At 53.7% G+C, this 15,635-nt stretch overlaps 5 non-coding genes across 5 annotated transcripts; all 5 read left to right on the top strand.

The window, feature by feature from the left end:
* Positions 1-2,408: 2,408 nt before the first annotated feature.
* On the top strand, positions 2,409-2,501 carry LOC132489921 (small nucleolar RNA SNORD116). The gene has a single exon (XR_009532287.1). It is a non-coding gene; the product is annotated as a small nucleolar RNA SNORD116 (small nucleolar RNA).
* Positions 2,502-5,185: 2,684 nt separating this feature from the next.
* Positions 5,186-5,278, top strand: LOC132490074 (small nucleolar RNA SNORD116). Its single transcript, XR_009532437.1, has one exon. It is a non-coding gene; the product is annotated as a small nucleolar RNA SNORD116 (small nucleolar RNA).
* A 2,684-nt stretch (positions 5,279-7,962) lies between these two features.
* LOC132490098 (small nucleolar RNA SNORD116) lies at positions 7,963-8,055 on the top strand. The gene has a single exon (XR_009532459.1). It is a non-coding gene; the product is annotated as a small nucleolar RNA SNORD116 (small nucleolar RNA).
* Positions 8,056-10,738: 2,683 nt separating this feature from the next.
* On the top strand, positions 10,739-10,831 carry LOC132490108 (small nucleolar RNA SNORD116). The gene has a single exon (XR_009532469.1). It is a non-coding gene; the product is annotated as a small nucleolar RNA SNORD116 (small nucleolar RNA).
* A 2,684-nt stretch (positions 10,832-13,515) lies between these two features.
* On the top strand, positions 13,516-13,608 carry LOC132490106 (small nucleolar RNA SNORD116). Its single transcript, XR_009532467.1, has one exon. It is a non-coding gene; the product is annotated as a small nucleolar RNA SNORD116 (small nucleolar RNA).
* Positions 13,609-15,635: the final 2,027 nt, after the last annotated feature.

The raw sequence follows: 15,635 nt of genomic DNA, 5'->3' as shown, positions 1-15,635 counted from the left end.
TGGCCAGGATCACATTTGTGCATGCAGCTTCGGGGGCTATTTCTGGAAGCCAAAATGAGGAAGCGTCCCTGGTTGTAGCCTGGAGCCTCAGGCCAGGCCTGTGTCCCTCCCCATCATTTGTTTTGACGCATTGAAGTCATTTAGTGCCCGGTGGGGATGGAGCAGTGGGTGGGTGTGGGCTGGGGTTGGTCTTCAACGGAAGGGAGCTGATGGATTAGGGCTAGGTATTGCCCATGTCGGCTACTCCACTGCAGATCCCGACAGAGTTTTGGCACTAAGTGGGTCATCGTGGAGTGGGGTTAGGACCGAGTGCTGCATTGCATCCTGCGTGGTGGCTGCTGGCCTGCAGAAGATGGCAAGGCATCATGATGACAGTGTCCGGTGTGATGTCGTGGGATGGGCTGTCATGATTGGGTTGCAGGATCTGGCCACGTCTTCCCAAGAATGCGTCCTGTTCGTGATGTGCTGGCATCAGCTGCCCACGAAGGGGATGGCTTTGGCAGTACGTGAGGATGCGGTTACGTACTTAACCTGCGTAGAGTTGTGATCCCGTTGCCGGATGAATGTCACCCAAAGGGTGTCTTGCGGGACGCCAAGAAGTTAGATATGTTGAAGCGTCTGTGCCGCTCACCTTGGGGTTATTTGGGTTATGCGAAGATGCCCTTTGGCCACTTTGTTTCCTTGTTTGGGAATGTGCAAAGCGAAAGTGTTTCTCCAAGAGGGCATGATGCGGCTAGCCCTTGTGGCATGCAGGAGTTTTGGATAGCTAGTGGTTTATCTGGAGCAGTCCGTTGGCGGAGCAGAGATGCATTCAGTGTTCCGATGCCAGGTGCGCTTCCGTGGACGGCCACTGTGCCCTTTGAAGCTTGCAGGTCCCCTCGCGAAGCAGAGTTCTTCCATTGGAAATCGGTCTCTGGTCCTCGGGGAGAGTGCCTTTGATCTCTGTGAGGTTCTCGGTAGTGTCACTCTGTCAGTGAAGAAGTGCCAGGATGCATGGGGTATGGTCAGTGTCATCAAAGCAGTCGTGTTTGCAGTCTGCCATCCCTGGTATACAGTGACCCCGTGTTTGAATGATGTCTGTGGCTTCCAGTAGGTTCGACTTACCCGGTGGGCAGGAGGAGGGCACGTAGGACAACACTGTCAAGAATTTGAGTGTTTCCTCCGGGTTCAGGGCCGCCAAACCTGGTGGCTGGATGCTGGCAACACGTGCCTGGGAAGCTAGCCTAGTTTCCGCAGTGGGGTTTGAACGTGGGTCTTGATTACTGAAGCCCACCACTTCCTGTGGTGGGCATTCCCATGGGTCCTCGCAAAGTGATTTGGCATAGTTGGCAACAATTGGCAGTTGGGCCGAATTTCGTTAGCCCCTTGAGAGGTGACGGGCTGCATCTTGCCTGTAGCCAGTCGCAGGTCGGCCCGCCCATAGGAGGTTTCCTTGCTCCTAAAAATGATGGGAGTGGCCCCAAGTGCACATTACATATTCTACTAGGTTGCAGGATTTCTGGGTCCATCTATATGTTACACCCACTGTCGGAAAGCAGGTCTCGTCAGGTGTTTGTGCATTGGTCAGAAGGCTTGGTTGTGGAAGAGTGGAAGTCCGTGGCCTATTTCAAAACCCCCTGGGTTTCAAAGTTCACATTCAGTCTGTTGAAGCTTGAAGAGGTCTTTCTCCATTCAGTTTGGGGTTCCAAATCCAGGACGCTGCGTATAAACTCTGGCTTTTATGGGTCGAGGTCTCAGGTGAGGGCCACAGGGACACACAGAGAGCAAGGTGCGGATTCAGAGGCACACAAAGACGCCCACAAGCGCGTCCTCGTGTGCAGTAACAGTCACACAAGCGCACATGCGTGAAAACAAAAATATACCCTCTCACGTACCAGCCAAGGTACACACCTTACTTCCTGCAGTCGTGCTGTCAGACAAACATTGAGTTCTCTGTAAAGGTAGACGTCCTTGGGAGGCAGGGTTCGAGCTCAAGCCCAGGTAAAAATTCTCATGAATCATGATCTCTGAGTACACCGGTCCAATTCTGAAGCCTGCCTGATTTATGTCCAGTTCTCAGGTGCAGCTGCTGGACGAGGCTGGCCGTCGGCAAAGACAAGAAGACCTACGCGTTGGCTGATGACTGCAGGTGCTAAGGAAAAGAGGAAAAATGATGCGGGGGCATGTTGCTACACTTGGCTCTGGCTAACTCAGGAAGGTAGGCTTTCACCCACCCTAAGATGTGCCATTAGATATGAGGTTTTCCTCAGACGGTCCCAGTGGCTGCAAGAGTGGATTGACTGTTGCTCTTTCTAAGTGGCCTGAGGGCTGTGGATTCCCCAGGGTTTTGGAGTACTCTGAGGTCATCTCTCCTCTTCAGACCCCCACGGCATGCCCGGTTGTGTTCTGCAGCGTCCCAGCCTGTGCTTGGATCGATGATGACACCCTTGTATGCATTCCTTGGAAAATCTGAACAAAATGAGTGAGAACACTCTACCGTCTCCTCATCGAATCTGAGGTCCAGGACTTTTCGTCTCTCGGGGGTAGGAGAGAGTGAGGAGTGAGTGCCAGCGTCCCCTTCTGACATGCATGCAAACACACACCAGGGTTCCAGAATTCGAGGTGCTCCTATCTGGGGGTCCACTGTGTCTGCCCATAAGCTGGGTCATCTACGCATATTAGGTCCCTGCCGAAAGACCATTGAGGGCATGCGAGGGGGAAGGCTCTCCTGCTGGTCTTCAGAGTCGGAGTGCGTGCTGGTGCAGGCCCAGGAAGCTTGCAGCTTGGAAAGGTGTGCTTTGGCCAGGATCACATTTGTGCATGCAGCTTCGGGGGCTATTTCTGGAAGCCAAAATGAGGAAGCGTCCCTGGTTGGAGCCTGGAGCCTCAGGCCAGGCCTGTGTCCCTCCTAGTCATTTGTTTTGGCACGTTGAAGTTCTTTAGTGCCCGGTGGGGATGGAGCAGTGGTTGAGTGTGGGCTGGGGTTGGTCTTCAACGGAAGGGAGCTGATGGATTAGGGCTAGGTATTGCCCATGTCGGCTACTCCACTGCAGATCCCGACAGAGTTTTGGCACTAAGTGGGTCATCGTGGAGTGGGGTTAGGACCGAGTGCTGCATTGAAGCCTGCGTGGTGGCTGCTGGCCTGCAGAAGATGGCAAGGCATCATGAGGACATGTCCTGTGTGATGTCGTGGGATGGGCTGTCATGATTGGGTTGCAGGGGCTGGCCACGTCTTCCCAAGAATGCGTCCTGTTCGTGATGTGCTGGCATCAGCTGCCCACGAAGGGGATGGCTTTGGCAGTACATGAGGATATGGTTACATACTTAACCTGCGTAGAGTTTTGATCCCGTTGCCGGAGATATGTCGCCCAAAGGGTGTCTTGCGGGATGCCGAGAAGTTAGACATGTTGAAGCGTCTGTGCCGCTCACCTTGGGGGTATTTGGGTTATGCGAACATGCCCTTTGGCCACTTTGTTTCCTTGTTTGGGAATGTGCAAAGCGAAAGTGTTTCTCCGAGAGGGCCTGATGCGGCCAGCCCTTGTGGCACGCAGGAGTTTTGGATAGCTAGTGGTTTATCTGGAGCAGTCCGTTGGCGGAGCAGAGATGCGTTCAGTGTTCTGATGCCAGGTGCGCTGCCGTGGACAGCCACTGTGCCCTTTGAAGCTTGCAGGTCCCCTCGCGAAGCAGAGTTCTTCCATTGGAAATCGGTCTGTGGTCCTCGGGGAGAGTGCCTTTGACATCTGGGAGGTTCTCGGTAGTGTCACTCTGTCAGTGAAGAAGTGCCAGGATGCATGGGGTATGGTCAGTGTCATCAAAGCAGTCATGTTTGCAGTCTGCCATCCCTGGTATACAGTGACCCCGTGTTTGAATGATGTCTGTGGCTTCCAGTAGGTTCGACTTACCCGGTGGGCAGGAGGAGGGCACGTACGACAACACTGTCAAGAATTTGAGTGTTTCCTCCGGGTTCAGGGCCGCCAAACCTGGTGGCTGAATGCTGGCAACACGTGCCTGGGAAGCTAGCCTAGTTTCCGCAGTGGGGTTTGAACGTGGGTCTTGGTTACTGAAGCCCACCACTTCCTGTGGTGGGCATTCCCATGGGTCCTCGCAAAGTGATTTGGCATAGTTGGCAATAATTGGCAGTTGGGCCGAATTATGTTAGCCCCTTGAGAGGTGCCGGGCTGCATATTGTGTGTTGCCAGTAACAGGTCGGCCCGCCCATAGGAGGTTTCCTTGGTCCTAAAAATGATGGGAGTGGCCCCAAGTGCACATTACATATTCTACTAGGTTGCAGGATTTCTGGGTCCATCTATATGTTACACCCACGGTCGGAAAGCAGGTCTCGTCAGGTGTTTGTGCGTTGGTCAGAAGGCTTGGTTGTGGAAGAGTGGAAGTCCGTGGCCTATTTCAAAACCCCCTGGGTTTCAAAGTTCACATTCAGTCTGTTGAAGCTTGAAGAGGTCTTTCTCCATTCAGTTGGGGGTTCCAAATCCAGGACGCTGTGTATAAACTCTGGCTTTTATGGTTCGAGGTCTCAGGAGAGGGCCACAGGGACACACAGAGAGCAAGATGCGGATTCAGAGGCACACAAAGACGTCCACAAGCGCGTTCTCGTGTGCAGTAAGAGTCACACACGTGCACATGCGTGAAAACAAAAATATACCCTCTCACGTACCGGCCAACCTACACGCCTTATTTCCTGCAGTCGTGCTGTCAGACAAACATTGAGTTCTCTGTAAAGGTAGACATCCTTGGGAGACAGGGTCCGAGCTCAAGCCCAGGTAAAAATTCTCATGAATCATGATCTCTGAGTACACCGGTCCAATTCTGAAGCCTGCCTGATTTATGTCCAGTTCTCAGGTGCAGCTGCTGGACGAGGCTGGCCGTCGGCAAAGACAAGAAGACCTACGTGTTGGCTGATGACTGCAGGTGCTAAGGAAAAGTGGAAACATGACGCGGGGGCATGTTGCTACGCGTGGCTCTGGCTAACTCAGGAAGGTAGGCTTTCACCCACCCTAAGATGTGCCATTGGATATGAGGTTTTCCTCAGACGGTCCCAGTGGCTGCAAGAGTGGATTGACTGTTGCTCTTTCTGAGTGGCCTGAGGGCTGTAGATTCCCCAGGGTTTTGGTGTACTCCGAGGTCATCTCTCCTCTTCAGACCCCCACGGCATGCCCGGTTGTGTTCTGCAGCGTCCCAGCCTGTGCTTGGATCGATGATGACACCCTTGTATGCATTCCTTGGAAAATCTGAACAAAATGAGTGAGAACACTCTACCGTCTCCTCATCAAATCTGAGGTCCAGCACGTTTCGTCTCTCGGGGGTATGGGAGAGTGAGGAGTGAGGGCCAGCGTCCCCTTCTGACCTGCATGCAAACACACACCAGGGTTCCAGAATTCGAGGTGCTCCTATCTGGGGGTCCACTGTGTCTGCCCATAAGCTGGGTCATCTACGCATATTAGGTCCCTGCTAAAAGACCGTTGAGGGCATGCGAGGGGGAAGGCTCTCCTGCTGGTCTTCAGTGTCGGAGTGCGTGCTGGTGTAGGCCCAGTAAGCTTGCAGCTTGGAAAGGTGTGCTTTGGCCAGGATCACATTTGTGCATGCAGCTTCGGGGGCTATTTCTGGAAGCCAAAATGAGGAAGCGTCCCTGGTTGGAGCCTGGAGCCTCAGGCCAGGCCTGTGTCCCTCCCCGTCATTTGTTTTGACGCGTTGAAGTCATTTAGTGCCCGGTGGGGATGGAGCAGTGGGTGGGTGTGGGCTGGGGTTGGTCTTCAACGGAAGGGAGCTGATGGATTAGGGCTAGGTATTGCCCATGTCGGCTACTCCACTGCAGATCCCGACAGAGTTTTGGCACTAAGTGGGTCATCGTGGAGTGGGGTTAGGACCGAGTGCTGCATTGAAGCCTGCGTGGTGGCTCCTGGCCTGCAGAAGATGGCAAGGCATCATGAGGACATGTCCTGTGTGATGTCGTGGGATGGGCTGTCATGATTGGGTTGCAGGAGCTGGCCACGTCTTCCCAAGAATGCGTCCTGTTCGTGATGTGCTGGCATCAGCTGCCCACGAAGGGGATGGCTTTGGCAGTACGTGAGGATGCAGTTACGTACTTAACCTGCGTAGAGTTGTGATCCCGTTGCCGGAGGAATGTCGCCCAAAGGGTGTCTTGCGGGACGCCAAGAAGTTAGATATGTTGAAGCCTCTGTGCCGCTCACCTTGGGGTTATTTGGGTTATGCGAACATGCCCTTTGGCCACTTTGTTTCCTTGTTTGGGAATGTGCAAAGCGAAAGTGTTTCTCCAAGAGGGCATGATGCGGCTAGCCCTTGTGGCACGCAGGAGTTTTGGATAGCTAGTGGTTTATCTGGAGCAGTCCGTTGGCGGAGCAGAGATGCATTCAGTGTTCCGATGCCAGGTGCGCTGCCGTGGACAGCCACTGTGCCCTTTGAAGCTTGCAGGTCCCCTCGCGAAGCAGAGTTCTTCCATTGGAAATCGGTCTCTGGTCCTCGGGGAGAGTGCCTTTGATCTCTGTGAGGTTCTCGGTAGTGTCACTCTGTCAGTGAAGAAGTGCCAGGATGCATGGGGTATGGTCAGTGTCATCAAAGCAGTCGTGTTTGCAGTCTGCCATCCCTGGTATACAGTGACCCCGTGTTTGAATGATGTCTGTGGCTTCCAGTAGGTTCGACTTACCCGGTGGGCAGGAGGAGGGCACGTAGGACAACACTGTCAAGAATTTGAGTGTTTCCTCCGGGTTCAGGGCCGCCAAACCTGGTGGCTGGATGCTGGCAACACGTGCCTGGGAAGCTAGCCTAGTTTCCGCAGTGGGGTTTGAACGTGCGTCTTGATTACTGAAGCCCACCACTTCCTGTGGTGGGCATTCCCATGGGTCCTCGCAAAGTGATTTGGCATAGTTGGCAACAATTGGCAGTTGGGCCGAATTTCGTTAGCCCCTTGAGAGGTGAAGGGCTGCATCTTGCCTGTAGCCAGTCGCAGGTCGGCCCGCCCATAGGAGGTTTCCTTGGTCCTAAAAATGATGGGAGTGGCCCCAAGTGCACATTACATATTCTACTAGGTTGCAGGATTTCTGGGTCCATCTATATGTTACACCCACGGTCGGAAAGCAGGTCTCGTCAGGTGTTTGTGCGTTGGTCAGAAGGCTTGGTTGTGGAAGAGTGGAAGTCCGTGGCCTATTTCAAAACCCCCTGGGTTTCAAAGTTCACATTCAGTCTGTTGAAGCTTGAAGAGGTCTTTCTCCATTCAGTTGGGGGTTCCAAATCCAGGACGCTGTGTATAAATTCTGGCTTTTATGGTTCGAGGTCTCAGGAGAGGGCCACAGGGACACACAGAGAGCAAGATGCGGATTCAGAGGCACACGAAGACGCCCACAAGCGCGTTCTCGTGTGCAGTAACAGTCACACACGCGCACATGCGTGAAAACAAAAATATACCCTCTCACGTACCGGCCAACGTACACGCCTTATTTCCTGCAGTCGTGCTGTCAGACAAACATTGAGTTCTCTGTAAAGGTAGACATCTTTGGGAGACAGGGTCCGAGCTCAAGCCCAGGTAAAAATTCTCATGAATCATGATCTCTGAGTACACCGGTCCAATTCTGAAGCCTGCCTGATTTATGTCCAGTTCTCAGGTGCAGCTGCTGGACGAGGCTGGCCGTCGGCAAAGACAAGAAGACCTACGTGTTGGCTGATGACTGCAGGTGCTAAGGAAAAGTGGAAACATGACGCGGGGGCATGTTGCTACGCGTGGCTCTGGCTAACTCAGGAAGGTAGGCTTTCACCCACCCTAAGATGTGCCATTGGATATGAGGTTTTCCTCAGACGGTCCCAGTGGCTGCAAGAGTGGATTGACTGTTGCTCTTTCTGAGTGGCCTGAGGGCTGTAGATTCCCCAGGGTTTTGGTGTACTCCGAGGTCATCTCTCCTCTTCAGACCCCCACGGCATGCCCGGTTGTGTTCTGCAGCGTCCCAGCCTGTGCTTGGATCGATGATGACACCCTTGTATGCATTCCTTGGAAAATCTGAACAAAATGAGTGAGAACACTCTACAGTCTCCTCATCGAATCTGAGGTCCAGCACGTTTCGTCTCTCGGGGTATGGGATTGTGAGGAGTGAGGGCCAGCGTCCCCTTCTGACATGCATGCAAACACACACCAGGGTTCCAGAATTCGAGGTGCTCCTATCTGGGGGTCCACTGTGTCTGCCCATAAGCGGGGTCATCTACGCATATTAGGTCCCTGCTGAAAGACCATTGAGGGCATGCGAGGGGGAAGGCTCTCCTGCTGGTCTTCAGAGTTGGAGTGCGTGCTGGTGCAGGCCCAGGAAGCTTGCAGCTTGGAAAGGTGTGCTTTGGCCAGGATCACATTTGTGCATGCAGCTTCGGGGGCTATTTCTGGAAGCCAAAATGAGGAAGCGTCCCTGGTTGGAGCCTGGAGCCTCAGGCCAGGCCTGTGTCCCTCCTAGTCATTTGTTTTGGCACGTTGAAGTTCTTTAGTGCCCGGTGGGGATGGAGCAGTGGTTGGGTGTGGGCTGGGGTTGGTCTTCAACGGAAGGGAGCTGATGGATTAGGGCTAGGTATTGCCCATGTCGGCTACTCCACTGCAGATCCCGACAGAGTTTTGGCACTAAGTGGGTCATCGTGGAGTGGGGTTAGGACCGAGTGCTGCATTGAAGCCTGCGTGGTGGCTGCTGGCCTGCAGAAGATGGCAAGGCATCATGAGGACATGTCCTGTGTGATGTCGTGGGATGGGCTGTCATGATTGGGTTGCAGGGGCTGGCCACGTCTTCCCAAGAATGCGTCCTGTTCGTGATGTGCTGGCATCAGCTGCCCACGAAGGGGATGGCTTTGGCAGTACATGAGGATGTGGTTACATACTTAACCTGCGTAGAGTTGTGATCCCGTTGCCGGAGGTATGTCGCCCAAAGGGTGTCTTGCGGGATGCCGAGAAGTTAGACATGTTGAAGCGTCTGTGCCGCTCACCTTGGGGGTATTTGGGTTATGCGAATATGCCCTTTGGCCACTTTGTTTCCTTGTTTGGGAATGTGCAAAGCGAAAGTGTTTCTCCGAGAGGGCCTGATGCGGCCAGCCCTTGTGGCACGCAGGAGTTTTGGATAGCTAGTGGTTTATCTGGAGCAGTCCGTTGGCGGAGCAGAGATGCGTTCAGTGTTCTGATGCCAGGTGCGCTGCCGTGGACAGCCACTGTGCCCTTTGAAGCTTGCAGGTCCCCTCGCGAAGCAGAGTTCTTCCATTGGAAATCGGTCTGTGGTCCTCGGGGAGAGTGCCTTTGACATCTGGGAGGTTCTCGGTAGTGTCACTCTGTCAGTGAAGAAGTGCCAGGATGCATGGGGTATGGTCAGTGTCATCAAAGCAGTCATGTTTGCAGTCTGCCATCCCTGGTATACAGTGACCCCGTGTTTGAATGATGTCTGTGGCTTCCAGTAGGTTCGACTTACCCGGTGGGCAGGAGGAGGGCACGTACGACAACACTGTCAAGAATTTGAGTGTTTCCTCCGGGTTCAGGGCCGCCAAACCTGGTGGCTGAATGCTGGCAACACGTGCCTGGGAAGCTAGCCTAGTTTCCGCAGTGGGGTTTGAACGTGGGTCTTGGTTACTGAAGCCCACCACTTCCTGTGGTGGGCATTCCCATGGGTCCTCGCAAAGTGATTTGGCATAGTTGGCAATAATTGGCAGTTGGGCCGAATTATGTTAGCCCCTTGATAGGTGCCGGGCTGCATCTTGTGTGCTGCCAGTCGCAGGTCGGCCCGCCCATAGGAGGTTTCCTTGGTCCTAAAAATGATGGAAGTGGCCCCAAGTGCACATTACATATTCTACTAGGTTGCAGGATTTCTGGGTCCATCTATATGTTACACCCACGGTCGGAAAGCAGGTCTCGTCAGGTGTTTGTGCGTTGGTCAGAAGGCTTGGTTGTGGAAGAGTGGAAGTCCGTGGCCTATTTCAAAACCCCCTGGGTTTCAAAGTTCACATTCAGTCTGTTGAAGCTTGAAGAGGTCTTTCTCCATTCAGTTGGGGGTTCCAAATCCAGGACGCTGTGTATAAACTCTGGCTTTTATGGTTCGAGGTCTCAGGAGAGGGCCACAGGGACACACAGAGAGCAAGATGCGGAGTCAGAGGCACACGAAGACGCCCACAAGCGCGTTCTCGTGTGCAGTAACAGTCACACACGCGCACATGCGTGAAAACAAAAATATACCCTCTCACGTACCGGCCAACGTACACGCCTTATTTCCTGCAGTCGTGCTGTCAGACAAACATTGAGTTCTCTGTAAAGGTAGACATCCTTGGGAGACAGGGTCCGAGCTCAAGCCCAGGTAAAAATTCTCATGAATCATGATCTCTGAGTACACCGGTCCAATTCTGAAGCCTGCCTGATTTATGTCCAGTTCTCAGGTGCAGCTGCTGGACGAGGCTGGCCGTCGGCAAAGACAAGAAGACCTACGTGTTGGCTGATGACTGCAGGTGCTAAGGAAAAGTGGAAACATGACGCGGGGGCATGTTGCTACGCGTGGCTCTGGCTAACTCAGGAAGGTAGGCTTTCACCCACCCTAAGATGTGCCATTGGATATGAGGTTTTCCTCAGACGGTCCCAGTGGCTGCAAGAGTGGATTGACTGTTGCTCTTTCTGAGTGGCCTGAGGGCTGTAGATTCCCCAGGGTTTTGGTGTACTCCGAGGTCATCTCTCCTCTTCAGACCCCCACGGCATGCCCGGTTGTGTTCTGCAGCGTCCCAGCCTGTGCTTGGATCGATGATGACACCCTTGTATGCATTCCTTGGAAAATCTGAACAAAATGAGTGAGAACACTCTACCATCTCCTCATCGAATCTGAGGTCCAGCACGTTTCGTCTCTCGGGGGTATGGGAGAGTGAGGAGTGAGGGCCAGCGTCCCCTTCTGACCTGCATGCAAACACACACCAGGGTTCCAGAATTCGAGGTGCTCCTATCTGGGGGTCCACTGTGTCTGCCCATAAGCTAGGTCATCTACGCATATTAGGTCCCTGCTAAAAGACCGTTGAGGGCATGCGAGGGGGAAGGCTCTCCTGCTGGTCTTCAGTGTCGGAGTGCGTGCTGGTGTAGGCCCAGTAAGCTTGCAGCTTGGAAAGGTGTGCTTTGGCCAGGATCACATTTGTGCATGCAGCTTCGGGGGCTATTTCTGGAAGCCAAAATGAGGAAGCGTCCCTGGTTGGAGCCTGGAGCCTCAGGCCAGGCCTGTGTCCCTCCCCGTCATTTGTTTTGACACGTTGAAGTCATTTAGTGCCCGGTGGGGATGGAGCAGTGGGTGGGTGTGGGCTGGGGTTGGTCTTCAACGGAAGGGAGCTGATGGATTAGGGCTAGGTATTGCCCATGTCGGCTACTCCACTGCAGATCCCGACAGAGTTTTGGCACTAAGTGGGTCATCGTGGAGTGGGGTTAGGACCGAGTGCTGCATTGAAGCCTGCGTGGTGGCTGCTGGCCTTCAGAAGATGGCAAGGCATCATGAGGACATGTCCTGTGTGATGTCGTGGGATGGGCTGTCATGATTGGGTTGCAGGGGCTGGCCACGTCTTCCCAAGAATGCGTCCTGTTCGTGATGTGCTGGCATCAGCTGCCCACGAAGGGGATGGCTTTGGCAGTACATGAGGATGTGGTTACATACTTAACCTGCGTAGAGTTGTGATCCCGTTTCCGGAGGTATGTCGCCCAAAGGGTGTCTTGTGGGATGCCGAGAAGTTAGACATGTTGAAGCGTCTGTGCCGCTCACCTTGGGGGTATTTGGGTTATGCGAATATGCCCTTTGGCCACTTTGTTTCCTTGTTTGGGAATGTGCAAAGCGAAAGTGTTTCTCCGAGAGGGCCTGATGCGGCCAGCCCTTGTGGCACGCAGGAGTTTTGGATAGCTAGTGGTTTATCTGGAGCAGTCCGTTGGCGGAGCAGAGATGCGTTCAGTGTTCTGATGCCAGGTGCGCTGCCGTGGACAGCCACTGTGCCCTTTGAAGCTTGCAGGTCCCCTCGCGAAGCAGAGTTCTTCCATTGGAAATCGGTCTGTGGTCCTCGGGGAGAGTGCCTTTGACATCTGGGAGGTTCTCGGTAGTGTCACTCTGTCAGTGAAGAAGTGCCAGGATGCATGGGGTATGGTCAGTGTCATCAAAGCAGTCATGTTTGCAGTCTGCCATCCCTGGTATACAGTGACCCCGTGTTTGAATGATGTCTGTGGCTTCCAGTAGGTTCGACTTACCCGGTGGGCAGGAGGAGGGCACGTACGACAACACTGTCAAGAATTTGAGTGTTTCCTCCGGGTTCAGGGCCGCCAAACCTGGTGGCTGAATGCTGGCAACACGTGCCTGGGAAGCTAGCCTAGTTTCCGCAGTGGGGTTTGAACGTGGGTCTTGGTTACTGAAGCCCACCACTTCCTGTGGTGGGCATTCCCATGGGTCCTCGCAAAGTGATTTGGCATAGTTGGCAATAATTGGCAGTTGGGCCGAATTATGTTAGCCCCTTGATAGGTGCCGGGCTGCATCTTGTGTGCTGCCAGTCGCAGGTCGGCCCGCCCATAGGAGGTTTCCTTGGTCCTAAAAATGATGGAAGTGGCCCCAAGTGCACATTACATATTCTACTAGGTTGCAGGATTTCTGGGTCCATCTATATGTTACACCCACGGTCGGAAAGCAGGTCTCGTCAGGTGTTTGTGCGTTGGTCAGAAGGCTTGGTTGTGGAAGAGTGGAAGTCCGTGGCCTATTTCAAAACCCCCTGGGTTTCAAAGTTCACATTCAGTCTGTTGAAGCTTGAAGAGGTCTTTCTCCATTCAGTTGGGGGTTCCAAATCCAGGACGCTGTGTATAAACTCTGGCTTTTATGGTTCGAGGTCTCAGGAGAGGGCCACAGGGACACACAGAGAGCAAGATGCGGAGTCAGAGGCACACGAAGACGCCCACAAGCGCGTTCTTGTGTGCAGTAACAGTCACACACGCGCACATGCGTGAAAACAAAAATATACCCTCTCACGTACCGGCCAACGTACACGCCTTATTTCCTGCAGTCGTGCTGTCAGACAAACATTGAGTTCTCTGTAAAGGTAGACATCCTTGGGAGACAGGGTCCGAGCTCAAGCCCAGGTAAAAATTCTCATGAATCATGATCTCTGAGTACACCGGTCCAATTCTGAAGCCTGCCTGATTTATGTCCAGTTCTCAGGTGCAGCTGCTGGACGAGGCTGGCCGTCGGCAAAGACAAGAAGACCTACGTGTTGGCTGATGACTGCAGGTGCTAAGGAAAAGTGGAAACATGACGCGGGGGCATGTTGCTACGCGTGGCTCTGGCTAACTCAGGAAGGTAGGCTTTCACCCACCCTAAGATGTGCCATTGGATATGAGGTTTTCCTCAGACGGTCCCAGTGGCTGCAAGAGTGGATTGACTGTTGCTCTTTCTGAGTGGCCTGAGGGCTGTAGATTCCCCAGGGTTTTGGTGTACTCCGAGGTCATCTCTCCTCTTCAGACCCCCACGGCATGCCCGGTTGTGTTCTGCAGCGTCCCAGCCTGTGCTTGGATCGATGATGACACCCTTGTATGCATTCCTTGGAAAATCTGAACAAAATGAGTGAGAACACTCTACCATCTCCTCATCGAATCTGAGGTCCAGCACGTTTCGTCTCTCGGGGGTATGGGAGAGTGAGGAGTGAGGGCCAGCGTCCCCTTCTGACCTGCATGCAAACACACACCAGGGTTCCAGAATTCGAGGTGCTCCTATCTGGGGGTCCACTGTGTCTGCCCATAAGCTAGGTCATCTACGCATATTAGGTCCCTGCTAAAAGACCGTTGAGGGCATGCGAGGGGGAAGGCTCTCCTGCTGGTCTTCAGTGTCGGAGTGCGTGCTGGTGTAGGCCCAGTAAGCTTGCAGCTTGGAAAGGTGTGCTTTGGCCAGGATCACATTTGTGCATGCAGCTTCGGGGGCTATTTCTGGAAGCCAAAATGAGGAAGCGTCCCTGGTTGGAGCCTGGAGCCTCAGGCCAGGCCTGTGTCCCTCCCCGTCATTTGTTTTGACACGTTGAAGTCATTTAGTGCCCGGTGGGGATGGAGCAGTGGGTGGGTGTGGGCTGGGGTTGGTCTTCAACGGAAGGGAGCTGATGGATTAGGGCTAGGTATTGCCCATGTCGGCTACTCCACTGCAGATCCCGACAGAGTTTTGGCACTAAGTGGGTCATCGTGGAGTGGGGTTAGGACCGAGTGCTGCATTGAAGCCTGCGTGGTGGCTGCTGGCCTTCAGAAGATGGCAAGGCATCATGAGGACATGTCCTGTGTGATGTCGTGGGATGGGCTGTCATGATTGGGTTGCAGGGGCTGGCCACGTCTTCCCAAGAATGCGTCCTGTTCGTGATGTGCTGGCATCAGCTGCCCACGAAGGGGATGGCTTTGGCAGTACATGAGGATGTGGTTACATACTTAACCTGCGTAGAGTTGTGATCCCGTTTCCGGAGGTATGTCGCCCAAAGGGTGTCTTGTGGGATGCCGAGAAGTTAGACATGTTGAAGCGTCTGTGCCGCTCACCTTGGGGGTATTTGGGTTATGCGAACATGCCCTTTGGCCACTTTGTTTCCTTGTTTGGGAATGTGCAAAGCGAAAGTGTTTCTCCGAGAGGGCCTGATGCGGCCAGCCCTTGTGGCACGCAGGAGTTTTGGATAGCTAGTGGTTTATCTGGAGCAGTCCGTTGGCGGAGCAGAGATGCGTTCAGTGTTCTGATGCCAGGTGCGCTGCCGTGGACAGCCACTGTGCCCTTTGAAGCTTGCAGGTCCCCTCGCGAAGCAGAGTTCTTCCATTGGAAATCGGTCTGTGGTCCTCGGGGAGAGTGCCTTTGACATCTGGGAGGTTCTCGGTAGTGTCACTCTGTCAGTGAAGAAGTGCCAGGATGCATGGGGTATGGTCAGTGTCATCAAAGCAGTCATGTTTGCAGTCTGCCATCCCTGGTATACAGTGACCCCGTGTTTGAATGATGTCTGTGGCTTCCAGTAGGTTCGACTTACCCGGTGGGCAGGAGGAGGGCACGTACGACAACACTGTCAAGAATTTGAGTGTTTCCTCCGGGTTCAGGGCCGCCAAACCTGGTGGCTGAATGCTGGCAACACGTGCCTGGGAAGCTAGCCTAGTTTCCGCAGTGGGGTTTGAACGTGTGTCTTGGTTACTGAAGCCCACCACTTCCTGTGGTGGGCATTCCCATGGGTCCTCGCAAAGTGATTTGGCATAGTTGGCAATAATTGGCAGTTGGGCCGAATTATGTTAGCCCCTTGAGAGGTGCCGGGCTGCATCTTGTGTGTTGCCAGTCGCAGGTCGGCCCGCCCATAGGAGGTTTCCTTGGTCCTAAAAATGATGGGAGTGGCCCCAAGTGCACATTACATATTCTACTAGGTTGCAGGATTTCTGGGTCCATCTATATGTTACACCCACGGTCGGAAAGCAGGTCTCGTCAGGTGTTTGTGCGTTGGTCAGAAGGCTTGGTTGTGGAAGAGTGGAAGTCCGTGGCCTATTTCAAAACCCCCTGGGTTTCAAAGTTCACATTCAGTCTGTTGAAGCTTGAAGAGGTCTTTCTCCATTCAGTTGGGGGTTCCAAATCCAGGACGCTGTGTATAAACTCTGGCTTTTATGGTTCGAGGTCTCAGGAGAGGGCCACAGG

Source organism: Mesoplodon densirostris, chromosome 4 (assembly GCF_025265405.1).
Source record: "Mesoplodon densirostris isolate mMesDen1 chromosome 4, mMesDen1 primary haplotype, whole genome shotgun sequence".
In the NCBI taxonomy this organism is placed as follows: domain Eukaryota; kingdom Metazoa; phylum Chordata; class Mammalia; order Artiodactyla; family Ziphiidae; genus Mesoplodon; species Mesoplodon densirostris.
This window is presented reverse-complemented; position numbering and strand designations above follow the sequence as displayed.